Source organism: Triturus cristatus, chromosome 7 (assembly GCF_964204655.1).
Source record: "Triturus cristatus chromosome 7, aTriCri1.1, whole genome shotgun sequence".
NCBI lineage: Eukaryota > Metazoa > Chordata > Amphibia > Caudata > Salamandridae > Triturus > Triturus cristatus.
In genome coordinates this window covers 1728990829-1729005029 of record NC_140590.1, presented here as the reverse complement: position 1 = coordinate 1729005029, position 14201 = coordinate 1728990829, and the positions used below count along the sequence as shown (strand labels likewise).

Sequence of the window (14201 nt, the reverse complement as noted above, 5' to 3'; positions counted from 1 at the left end):
GCCTCAATATGCAAAAACATATCAGCAACGCTACAAAGGGAGCTAACTACCAGATTAACACACTGAGGAAGTTGAAACCTTTCCTTCCAAGCAAGGACTTCAAACAAGCAGTACAAGCACTAGTTATCCCCAGAGTGGATTACGGTAGCGTCTCCCTCTGCGGCCTACCCAAAGCAACTACGGCACCATTAAGAGCCTCAATCAACGCCGCAGCGAGACTCATCACCGGCTCTAAAAGAAATGTACACATCTCACCAGCCCTCAAATCACTGAACTGGCTTCCCCTGGAAGCCAGAATTCATTTGAAGATAGCGTGTATGACACACAAAGCCTTGCACCACAACGCACCTAGATATCTAACACAGAAGTTGACTATCTCTGGTGGGCTCAGATCTTCCAGAAGTGCGGAAAAACTATTACTAAAACCACAGAGATTCAACAAGAAAAAAACATACAACCGTACCTTCTCAGGAATGGCACCAAGAATCTGGAATGCTTTACCATCCGAAACCAGACTTAACCCCTCTATTGTCTCATTCAAAAAGGAAGTAAAATCAATTCTCATGGCCAAATTCACCTGATAAAGGCCCATTGTTCTGTGACGAACTAATACAGCGCGGCCATTACCCTGACTAGGACAAGGGACCTACTAAGCAATCTGGACATCTTCCTGTTGTTTGTCGCATGAGAATAGCGTCCTATTGTACCTGATCACCTTGCTTTTGTAACATGTTTTTGCATATAGATGCTTCAATTTATCTTTGGTTTATGTATAATACTTTATTTACTGTTAAGCGCTCTGATACCCGCAAGGGTCTTGTCCGCGCTCTATAAAACTTTCAAATAAATAAATAAATAAATATTTAGTTTTACTCCAGAACTTATTCATTATGCTGCTGCTTTGCAGGTTGTTATGAACACTGATAGTATCAACAAAACCATGTGCCCCACCCATATTAAAAAAAAATGCTGAACTGTTAGAAACAGGAGTCTCTAGTTGGCATAGTTGTGCCTTTGTCAAAGTAGGGACCCTTCTTCCTAGTCAGGGTAAGGGAGTTACACTCCTCAAATAAACCCTGCTCACCCCCTTGGTAGCTTGGCATGAGCAGTCAGACTTACCTCAGAGGTAGTGTGTAAAGCATTTGCACATAACTAACAGTAATGCAGTGAAAACACTACAAAAGGACACCACACAAGTTATGAAAAAATATCCAATACTTTAGATAGTCAAAAAAAGACAAAAGCGGTAAGAATCCACCATACAGTACTTAAAAATATGCACTTTACAAGATTAACCTTAAAATTCAGTTCCTTGGAGGCGGTCCGCGATACTGAAAACGACAGAATCCAACAGTTCTGTCTGACCACGCCAGTCCATGTGTTGGCAGACTAGTGAACAGTACCTTTTTGTTGTAGCTGACACGTTGGCGTGAGTCAGTTATGGTAACTGTTGTGGTTGCAATACAAAGTACAGCGGTGCGGCGTGCAGTGCCCTCAAGGCATGGTGGAGGCAGCGGCTCGGTGATGCTCCTCCAGCAGTGTTGTTGATACCAGGGCTATGATGCAGAGTGTGGCGGTGCTCATTGCAGTGCTGACAGGTCATGGTGCAAGTGACAGAGCTGGTTAGCGGGAGCTGGCACTGGTCAGCCCGGACTGCAGTGTGGGACGAGGAGGTGCCTCATGAGACATAAAGAGGTGCCCCCAGCCATAATGCAGTCATAGGTGTCCAAGTCAGCAGGCAGCAATGGCATCGGTGAGACCAGGGTGGTGTATTGAAGTGAGGTGGTGCGGAGTACGGTGCCCACAGGTCACAGTGCAAGCTTGGCTCAGTTGGCGACGGTTGTAAGCAACGCCACTTTTTACAACACTCTGCAAAGCAGCTCCATGGCGCTTACTGGAGGTACCTGGTGGCCTAGTTGGCCGCCAAGGGACCTCAGGATTCGAGGGGACTTAATCCCCCAACTTAAAACGCACCACTGGGCGCGTTTGCACAGTGGTGAAGGTAGGGGGAGGGGCCTGAGTTGATACTGTGCAAACATGCCCTGTGGCACGTTTTAAGTTGGGGAATTCATCCCTCTTCAATCTAGAGGTCCCCTAGGGGCCAACTAGCCCACCAGGTACCTCCAGTAAGCGCCACGGAGCTGCTTTGCAGAGTGTTGTAAAAAGGGGTGTGGCCTCTGAACACCTCTCTGCAATGCAGCTCCCTGGTACATACTGGAGGTACCTGGTGGGCTAGTTGGCCACCAGGGGACCTCAGGATTCAAGGGGACTTAATCCCCCAACTAAAAACACGCCACAGGGTGCATTTGCACAGTGGAGAAGGTAGGGGGCGTGGCCTGAGGTGATATGTGTGCAAACACGCCCTGTGGGGCGTTTTAAGTTGGGGAATTAATTACTTTTCAATCCAGAGGTCCCCTAGGGGCCACCTAGCCCACCAGGTACCTCCAGTAAGTGCCATGGAGCTGTGTTGCAGAGTGTTGTAAAATGGGGCGTGGCCTCTGAACACCTCTCTGCAACGCAGCTCCCTGACGCATACTGGAGATACCTGGTGGGCTAGTTGGACCTCAGGGAACCTCTGGATTGAAGAGGAATTAATTCCCCAACTTAAAGCGCGCCAAAGGCTGTGTTTGCACATGTCACCTCAGGCCACGCCCCCTTCCTTCACAATTGTACAAATATTCCTCTAAAATCAGCCGAACTACGAATTCCGATTTACTCACCTGTTATCAGGAGAGAACCGAGTACAGCATCTTTTAGCCCAGCACTGACACTGAAAAGTAATTCTAAGCATACTCACCAGTAACTTGTATTTCCTTCCACAGGAATCCATTGTGTGGTTTTCACCAGAAAAGTTTCTAAGTGTCCATTTTTGAAACATACATATATTCCTCTAAAATCAGCCGAACTACAAATTCCAATTTACTCACCTTTTATCAGGAGAGAACCCAGGGCTGCATCTTTTAGACCAGCACTGACCCTGAAAAGTAATTCTAAGCGTACTTACCAGTCACTTGTATCTCCTTCCATAGGAGTCCATTGTGTGGTTTTCACCAGAAAAGTTTCTGGGTCCATTTTTGAAACTTACAAATATTCCTCTAAAATCAGCCGAACTACGAATTCCAGTTTACTCACCTGTTATCAGGAGAGAACCCAGTGCTGCATCTTTTAGACCAGCACTGACCCTGAAAAGTAATTCTAAGCGTACTTACCAGAAACTTGTACTTCCTTCCATAGGAATCCATTGTGTGGTTTTCACCAGAAACGTTTCTAAGTGTCCATTTTTGAAACGTACAAATATTCCTTTAATTTCAGCCGAACTACAAACTCCGATTTACTCACCTGTTATCAGGAGTGAACCCAGGGCTGCATCTTTTAGCCCAGCACTGACCCTCAAAAGTAATTCTAAGTGTATTTACTAGTAACTTGTATTTTCTTCCATAGGAATCCATTGTGTGGTTTTCACCAGAAAAGTTTCTAAGTGTACCATTTTTAAACTTTCAAATATTCCTCTACTGTCAACCGAACTACGAATTCCGATTTACTCACCTGTTATCAGGAGAGAACCCAGGGCTGCATCCTTTAGCCCAGCACTGACCCTGAAAAATAATTCTAAGCATACTTACCAGTAACTTGTATTTCCTTCCATAGGAATCCATTGTGTGGAATTCACCAGAAAAGTTTCTATGTGTCCATTTTTGAAACTCACAAATATTCCTCTAAGATCAGCCGAACTGCGATTTTCAATTTAGCCACCTGTAATCAGTAGAGAACCCAGTGCTGCATCTTTTAGACCAGCACTGACCCTGAAAAGTAATTCTAAGCATACTTACCAGTAACTTGTATTTCCTTCCATAGGAATCCATTGTGTGGTTTTCACCAGAAAAGTTTCTAAGCGTCCATTTTGAAACGTACAAATAATACTCTAAAATCAGTTGAACTACGAATGCCAGTTTACTCACCTGTTATCAGGAGAGAACCCAGTGCTGCATCTTTTAGCCCAGCGCTGACCCTGAAAAGTAATTCTAAGTGTACTTACCAGTAACTGGTATTTCGTTCCATAGGAATCCATTGTGTGGTTTTCACCAGAAAAGTTTCTAAGTGTCCACTTTTGAAACGTACAAATATTCCTCTAAAATCAGCCGATCTACGAATTCCAATGTAGTCACCTTTTATCAGGAGAGAACCCAGGGCTGCATCTTTTAGACAAGCACTGAACCTGAAAAGTAATTCCAAGCGTACTTACCAGTAACTTGTATTTACTTCCATAGGAATTCATTGTGTGGTTTTCATCAGAAAAGTTTCTAAGTGTTCAATTTTGAAACGTACAAATATTCCTCTTTAATCAGCCGAAACACGAATTCCGATTTACTCACCTGTTATCAGGAGAGAACCAAGTTCTGCATCTTTTAGCCCAGCACTGACCCTGAAAAGTAATTCTAAGCATACTTACCAGTAACCTGTATTTCCTTCCATAGGAATCCATTGTGTGGTTTTCACCAGAAAAGTTTCTAAGTGTTCAATTTTGAAATGTACAAATATTCCCCTGAAATCAGCCGAACTGCGAATTCTAATTTACTCACCTGTTATCGGAGAGATCCCAGTGCTGCATCTTTTAGACCAGCACTGACCCTGAAAAGTTATTCTAAGCGTACTTACCAGTAACTTGTATTTCCTTCCATTGTAATCCATTGTGTGGTTTTCACCAGAAAAGTTTCTAAGTGTTCAATTTTGAAACGTACAAATATTCCTCTAAAATCAGACGAACTATAAATTCCGATTTACTCACCTGTTATCAGGAGAGAACCCAATGCTGCATCATTTAGACCAGCACTGACCCTGAAAAGTAATTCTAAGCGTACTTACCAGTAACTTGTATTTCCTTCCATAGGAATCCATTGTGTCGTTTTCACCAGAAAAGTTTCTAAGTGTCCAATTTTGAAACATACAAATATTCCTCTAAAATCAGCTGAACTACGAATTCCGATTTACTCACCTGTTATCAGGAGAGAACCCAGGGCTGCATCTTTTAGCCCAGCACTGACTGAAAAGTAATTGTAAGCGTACTTACCAGTAATTTGTATTTCCTTCCATAGGAATCCATTGTGTGGTTTTCACCAGAAAAGTTTCTAAGTGTCTATTTTCACAAACTAAAAATATTCCTACAAAATCGTCTGTGTGACTTAAACACATTCTTTCAACTGTTTACAGGTGATTGGCCAGTGCTGGATCCAGGATCCACCACTGAGTAAGAAAAAGTAACAATAACACTACTTACCTGCTAAGTGAATTTTCTGCCATAGGATAACATTGGTGATTCTATGTGAACAATTTTTTAAGGGTCAACTTTTAAAATACAATAATATTCCTTAAAAATTACTACTGTAACCAAAAGGCTTTTACTCAACTGTTTACAGGAGATGTCCAAGGACTGAATCTAGTATCCAGTCCTCTGGTTAGAAAAGTAATCCATAAAGTAACTAATTGCATTTAACTAGAAATTCACATTGAGCTCAATGTTGCATTGTGTTCGAAATTGTGTTGCCCATTGCAACAACTGTAACTACTGTACTTAAAAGTCTATTGCCTATTTGCAAAGTATTTAAACTAAAGTAATTCATTCTGAGAAAATATATTTTGTATTGTAATGTATAATGTAATTAAAAAAATAACATATCTAAAAATAAACAGTTTACAAAATGTAGTAAATCAGTATCAAAATAATCAGTATAACAATTAATACATTCAAAATTGTCATTTACAAAACCTTTGAAATTCACTGAAAAACCATAGGTTTCAGGCCTGATATAGTTAGGAATTAACATTTAAAAAACCTTTGAAATTCACTGAAAAAACCAAGGGTTTCAGGACTGATATCGTTAGGAATTAGCATTTAAAAATCTTTAGAAATTCACTGAAAAAACAATAGGTTTTAGGGGTGTTAGAGCTAGCTGGACATTTCACTCGAACAAAACCATTGAAATTCCTCCGATATAGTTAGTTGTACTAACTACATCTCGCGCGCCCGCAATCCACTGCTGATGATGTCACATTTTACATCATTCATGACATGGTCAGTGACATCACTGATGACATCACTGATGACATCATCCACGTGTCAATCAGATACACCTCATCATACACTAGTATAACCTTTCATCAATCACTGTAAAATACAGAGTGCCAGATTTTAAACCATTGACACACCAATACAAGTTTCTAAACACCCACTCAGTGATTTCTAGATGTATACACACATGTAATCACTTACCTATAGATTCCCTCGTACATGCTGTCAATGATCAATAGAACACTATCAAATATACTTATCCACCTACATCGACATTACACACCAGCACACATCCTAAACACTTATGAAGTCATCCTACTCACTTATGCAAACAATGGATCATACTTACTTTTACTTAGCTATACAATGATAAAAACACCACTTCATATATTCATATAAATAATAACTCACACTATTACAAGTATACAGTTATCCATACAGTCACTCATACAATCACTGAGTCTTATGTATACTTATTTATATACAACAACTGACACATACACTGGCTTTTATTTTTCTAGTTTGTTGGACATATACCATTGAGACATATATTTGCTCATCGCCACACCCATAAAGATATTCACTCACCCAAACAACTGTTATAACATGTAGTTTTAACTTCATATACCTACTGAATCAACTATTCACACATCTTTGGGAAGTCACACCCCCCCACCGAACCACACACACATTCACTCTCCCATACAAATACTCAGTTAACTAATCAATAAATAATATAGACTTTCACGTAGCTAGAAACCAACTAGTGCAGCAGTTTACACAACAACTGACAAAGTGATACAGATATTCACACAGTTTAGTCACTATCCAATAAATTTAGTGAGACACTATAAATTAGTCAAGTAAACAGTCAATCACACTGCTACTAAATCCTCCATCTAAATTTTTATATTTATATATCCACTCATTCTTCAATGCAAATTGCTAGATATATAATACATATTTAAATAACAAACCAAACCACATTCACTGGATGATGTCATCAGTGATTTCATCAGTGATGTCATTTGAGATATCATCAGTGATGTCACTGTCCATGTCATGAATGATGTAATATGCGATATCATCAGCAGTGGATTGCAGGCGCGCGAGATAGTACAACTAACTATATCGGAGGAATTTCAATGGTTTTGTTCGAGTGAAATGTCCAGCTAGCTATAACACCCCTAAAACCTATTGTTTTTTCAGTGAATTTCTAAGGTTTCGTAAATGCTAATTCCTAACTATATCAGGCCTGAAACCTATGGTTTTTTCAGTGAATATATATATATATATATATATATATATTTATTTATATATATATACAGCTATTCGTCACGCATAAACCCAAGCCTCTTTCAGCGGTGGGCTGTGACAGGGTCACGAGCCCCTAATCTCTACTACGATTGTTTGTTAAATATCGAAAAAACGATGTCACAGCTACTTAATCCTTTTCAAAGCGCGTTTGTTTCAGTTCCGTTTGGCTCTTTCACACTCTTTGATAAGAATTAAGTGGCTCTGACATCGTTTTTCGATATATATATATATATATATATATATATATATATATATATATATATATATATATATATATTCACTGAAAAAACCATAGGTTTCACACATGTTATAGTTAGCTGGACATTTCACTCGTGAAAAACCAATGAAATTCCCCCGTTATAGTTAGTTCAGCTAACTATAACTCGCGCCCCCGCAATGCACTGCTGATGACGTCACATATTACATCACTCATGACTTGGTCAGTGACATCACTCATGACATCACTGATGACATCTCAAATGACATCACTGATGACATCATCCAGTGAATGTGTGTTTTTCTGAAAATTAAATATGTTTTATATATGTATATCTCAAGGTCGATGGAAGAATAAATAGGTATATAAGTGTCTAAATGGATGATTTGTTTTTGAAAAATTGATTGTATAACTGACTGATTAAGTGTATCTTAGTGACTACATGGCTTAGTGAGTAATGTTTAAATATGTAAATAACTTTATCAGTCTCTCACTTTGTGTATAAGTGGCTGCATGGGTTGGTGAGTAGCTACATGGGTGTTTATATAGGTTATTAGTTGTTTTTTTTAGTATCAGTGTGAGTGTGTGTATGGTTCGGTGGGGGATATTACGTAGTGCATAGGTGCATGAATGAGTGACTCACTGTTTGTATGTGTTGAAGACAGCATGTCTGCAGGTCTGTATGGGTGGATGAGTGTGTGCATGGGTGTGTTAGTGAGTGAATGACTGTCTCAATAGTGTCTCTATGAGTAACTACATATGTTTTAAACTAGTATATGTGACTATTGGTGTATATAACTGAGTATATGTGAGAGTGAGAGATTGAAAGAGTTCCTGTATGAATAAGTATGTGTTTCTATAAGTGATTGTTTAAAAGACTAAGTATGTGTAAGTTCCCGTAGAAGTAAGTGTGGTGGTGTGTGTATAACTGTATATGCAAGTAAATGTATGTTTGTTTCTTTATTTTCATGAGTGACTATGTGTGTCAGTAACTCTGTGGATGTGAGGCATTGTGTAACAGGATGTATAGGTGTATGAGTACATATGATGAGTGAGTACATGTATTAGTGACTGTACAGGACTGTTGGTGATTGAGTGGATGTGTATGTGGATCTTAGAATTACTGAAGAGGTTGTTGTAACTGGTATTGGTATGTCCATTTTTTTGAAAATTTTAGTCTCTATTTTTGAATGTTTGTATCAAAGGTTATGCTAGGGTGATAGGAGGTCTGCCACTCTGTCACAAGGATGATGTCATCAGTGATGTCATTTGAGATGTCATCAGTGATGTCATGAGTGATGTCACTGACCATGTCATGAGTGATGTAATATGTGACGTCATCAGCAGTGCATTGCGGGGGCGCGAGTTATAGTTAGCTGAACTAACTATAACGGGGGAATTTCATTGGTTTTTCACGAGTGAAATGTCCAGCTAACTATAACATGTGTGAAACCTATGGTTTTTTCAGTGAATTTGCAAGGTTTTTTAAATGCTAATTTCTAACTATAACGTGTGTGAAACATTTGGTTTTTTCAGTGAATTTGTACGGTTTTTTAAATGCTAATTTTTGAATTATTTAATTAAAAAATGTTTTTTTATATTAAAAATAAAATTCCTATGTATTCATTTATATATTATCTGTATCTTTTTATTTGATTTTGCTTTTTTAAAAAAATTTCAATTAGGATAAAGTTGAACATTTTTTTTAATTTTTGCAATTAATTTTTCTCCACTTTTTTTTTTATATAAATTCTTGGAGTGCGCGCTCTGAGCGCGCTCCTAGTACAATTTCGTAAGTTTTTTATGAATACCGTTGTACGTTATTTCCGTACGCATATATACGTCATAGTGCGCGCTGGGAGTGCGCACCCAGTATGTATGCGTACGTACGTACGCATGCGTGCGTGCGTCCTACGCGCTCCACACGGTTTAGTTCCGCATACGCTAAAATTACGCGCAATAACGGTCGCGTATACGCGTGTTCAACGTATGCGCGCTACGTACGCGCATATGACGTATGCACATGCGCACCTACGCATTCGCGCATACGTAATCACGAGGTGCGCGCTCGGAGCTTGCGCAGTGCGCGCACCTCGGGTATATGCATAATAAAACAACACTTCTTATTGGTTATCATTACTTTCAGTCCCCTCATGGCAAGTCATGTGATCAAGAATCATCACTTTTGATTGGTTTGAAGTACTTTCAGTTCCAGATTCTTCCCAAACCACACCTACTCCCCTCATTATTAGTTCTGATTCCTTTGGAGAAGGAGCTATTCTGTTGTTGAGAGACAATGGCTGAACAGCAACCATCTTCAGACAGTGACCAGGACACTCTTGAGAGGCAGAGGAGCAGGAAGCAGAAAGACAGCTTTATATGGCAATTTTTCACTTTTCCAGAGGGACAAAAAAAGGTAAATGCACCTAAAGTTACATGTGTACTTTGTCAAAAAGTCTTGTCACGTGGGAATCCTAACAAGAAGTATTCTTTTAGCATTCACACTGTGTTGAGGCATGTTGACAAAATGCATCCAGTGACTTTTCGTCGAGCTTCTGGAGCAAACCCTCCACCTGCTCAAACGACGACATCTGCAGCAGCTCAGCCGAGCACATCTTCGGCAGCTCAGCCGAGCACTTCTTCTGCAGTGGTGCCTTTGCCTTCTTCCACACCTCTTTTTGGACCACCTTGTTTTGCGAGGTTGTCCACACGCTGCACTGATTGCGGTAAACTTATTTCTGTGTGTGAGACCAGTCTTGATCTCATTCAGAGAAAATTTGATGCCCATGACTGCAGTAGGCCATAGATGTTTTTTCTTTTTTTTCGTTTTTCTCTTCCTGTTTCCCTCCATTAACTCAAGGGCTCTTTTAAGAGGCACTTATAAACTTAACCCCAAAAATTTTTGGGGGGGGATTTTTTTATTTTTTTTTTGGGGGGTGCGCGCACCCTGCGCGCACCCAAGGTTTTTTTACATTTTTTTTTTTTTTTTTTTTTCAAATTTAATGTACAAAAAGAGGTGAAGAAATGGAAGCATGAAAAGGGAGGATTGAGTAATACTAATATTTTTCACTTATTTAAAAAAAAAAAAAAATTTTAGAAAAATTTTTTTTTAAAGTATTTTGCAAGGGAACAGAATTTTGTTTTTATTTCTTCTTTCCAGTTCTGCAAAAAAAGAAAAAAAGTATTAATATTCAATCATACATTACAAAAAGCATTACATGTTTTTACATATTTTACAAAGCAATTTTTTGCCCTTTTTTGCTGTTTTCAGAATTTTTTATTTTTCACTTAAAATAGTGAAAACAATTGTATTCATCATTTAACAGCGGGCGAAAAAAAAACAATCTGAAAGATTGTTTAAAAAAAGCCCTAAAACTTTCCTCACTAAAATATACCTTGTTAGAAATATTACATATATATTACAAGTACTTTTCTAGATGAATAAAAAATTTCTAGACAAACCGTCTTTAAACCTTGTCGCAAAAGCACACATTCCAAAATAATTTCCGTCAAAGGAGTCCACAATTGTTTTTATTACTTTTCCTTTATGCCAAATAGTAATTTCAAAATACTTTTTAAGTGATATCTTCAATTATAATCCTTTAAAATTACAAAAAATGCTTTGTTCACATGCAGTTTTTAGTTTTCAAAATTTAGGTTTCAGAAAAATTAAATAAGAATTGGGTAAATCATAAGGCAAACGTTGCTTCAAAATCAATTGGGAATCATTACACAGTGTCCAGCCTTTTTAACATTTAAGATAAACTGTGTAATGTCCAGAAGTTACAGTAGGTCCTTCATGAAAAATTATTGCAACTGTAACAAAAGTTTTTCCAGAAATTGATAATTGTTGTCCTGTAAACTTCTTTATAGAAGTGTCCAATTTTGAACCATCAGCTCTACAACGTTGCATCATTAAAATTACATACTGACCATATTTCTGTAAAAATAACGTGGAAAACATGTCAGATTTACATTCAGAACATTCCATGTTGTGATTGGCATCTTTAACTAATTTACTAAAAGTCACTGATTTACTTTGTGGTAATGGAAAAAATATGAACCTTTCTGAATCAACATTACTAATACATGTGTTCATACAGTTTTCACAGCAATGTTCCCATTTGTAAGAGACACCAAATAAGTTTTCTACTTCTACTCCTTCATCTTCAAGTACACTCAAAATATATATTAAGAATTCCTGTGCATCTTGCTGGACATTTTCTTTAAACTGTGTAGAACCACAACATACATCTAAAAGATTTCTAACATCAGTAGCACTTTCTATTTCAGTTTTATCATTACTCAGCTTCTCATAAAGGAGACTCAGCAGAGAACACAATCTTTTTCCATGATTTACTATTACCTGTTCTAGCAACTTTTCAAGATAAAATACAACATTCAGCACTACATTTGCATAGCAGTTGACACCAGAGCTATTTTCAAAATGGCAACCAACAACCTCTTCAACACTGTCCTTTTTCTTTTTCCTTGCTATCACATCACTGTCCTTTTTTTTTTGTTCTGTTCATCCACATTACAGATATTTTCAAATCTCCTTTTCCGAGAAACAACATGTTTTTCAATCACAGGATACTGACCTAAATGAGGAGCATAGGTTCTTCTTAATCTATTATACTCCTTTACACAGTTTGTATCAGCACTAACTTTTGAGTCATCAAAGTCTATCATAAATAAACCAGATAATGTTTTCACTCGTGACAAAGCAACATATGCCATACCTTCTTTGAACACAGTAGAACCAATGTTTACAAAAGCACTATCTACAGTCAATCCTTGAGACTTGTGAATAGTTACAGCATATGCTAGAGAAAACGGAAACTGCTTCCTACGTACATATAAGTCTTTCACAAGCATGAAACGAACTGAACAACGACAAATGTCTTTAACTTCTTCTATCTGATCAAATTTTATTTTTAAACATTCAATTTCTTCTTTTTTCTGATAATTAATAAAACCCACAACTCTTCCCATAGCTCCATTCACTAAACCTTTTTCTACATCCAAATTTCTCCTTAAAATCACTCGACAATTCATGCAAACATATAGATTTTTTTCTAATCCAGCTGTTTTGGAAATGTTCTTCTCTAGTGAATCCAATTTATTTTTCAGTTTGCCTGTTAATGTAAAAGTAATTCTTTCATGCTGAATTTTGTCTTCTGCTTCCATTTTCTTAATCTCTTCCTTTTCCAATTTCAAAAGTTCCTCATTGAATATCGAGCACTCACGTAGTGTTGGCATTAAGCAGATTACAGTATTTTTTTCTGCAATGTTCTGGTATATTTTCTCTGCAACTATTTCTTCATTTGGAAATAAATTATGTAGCAACCGACTCTGTAATGCTTTTTTGCCAACTTCTGTGAGTAGTCCAATTCTGATATCTTTCAGAATACTTGCATAATCTTCGTCGTTTGCTTGTCTCATATTGGTAGTGAGTTCTTTGTACTCAAAGAACGACCAAATATTCGCATTACCAATGCTTCCTAATGATTTCTTCGTGTGTCTTCATGTGTCACAGTATTAAACACTGGTTGTCCTTTAACTGGAGTGAGCTGTAAAAGATCTCCAAAAACTATGACGTGTTTACCTCCAAATAACACGTCATAGTCTCTCTTAAGAATTTGTTGCATTCTTAAATGCACAAAGGCAAGCATTAAATTTGAAACCATGCTCACCTCATCAATAATGAGAACTTGCATCTTCTTCAACACTCTTGAAACTTCGAGGCATGCTTCTCCAGTTAGCTTGTGGTATTCTATTTTGTTCTCATGCTCCACTGGTAACATTAGCAAGCGATGTAAGGTAATTCCTTTTATGTTATAGGCTGCTAAACCAGTTGGAGCAGTTACCACACAAGACAAATTTGAAGCTGTTTTTTGCTGTAGGTAGCTTCTGATGAATTTTATTAAGAAACTTTTACCAGTTCCAGCTTGTCCACTCACATACATCCTGATTGGTTCAAATGATGTGCATGAGCACTCTTTCTTTTCATGTAGTAATCCATGATCAATTTTTTTGGTGACTTCTTCATAAATTTCTTTTTGTTCTTCATTCAGTTGTTGTTCCAGATTTAGTAAGTCGATTGAATCTTCCTGTGCTTGATTCATAGCCGTTTCTACTTCAGTCATGGCTACTGCAGCTTCATTTTCTATGATTGGTTGTCCTAGGGGATCTTGACTAAGTGTTCCTGAACTTTGGCTGTCTTGAGAACTGTCTCTAGCTACTTCAGCTGCAATTTTTGCTTCCTGTTCATTTTCTTCATTTAACATTTGGACATAAGTTGTGAAAGTACTGCATTCTATGCTGTCTTTGCTAGCATTAAAAGAATCTTCATAGCTTTGAAATTCTCCCAGTAGTTCGTCCTCTGAACGCCATGGTTTAAACAGCTGTAAAAGAGCCAAGTAGTAAAATTCCTTTTTGTCAGTAGTTTCGCAACTGAGCTTCCTGTGATTTATCAAACTTCCTTTTGTTTGCTTCACCAAACATCCTTCCTCACCAATGACTTTATATTTTCCATTGTTGATGTCTTCTGTGGCTTTCCGTGAAAAAATGTAGTTCTGCAGCACTTCATAGAGACAC

The 14201-nt window shown here is 37.9% G+C and overlaps 1 protein-coding gene across 1 annotated transcript in view; it reads left to right on the top strand.

Annotated features, from left to right (window-relative positions):
• The window catches only part of LOC146812909 (uncharacterized), a 1154794-nt gene that overhangs the window by 345018 nt on the left and 795575 nt on the right, over positions 1-14201 (top strand). The gene's annotated exons all lie outside the window — the stretch shown is intronic.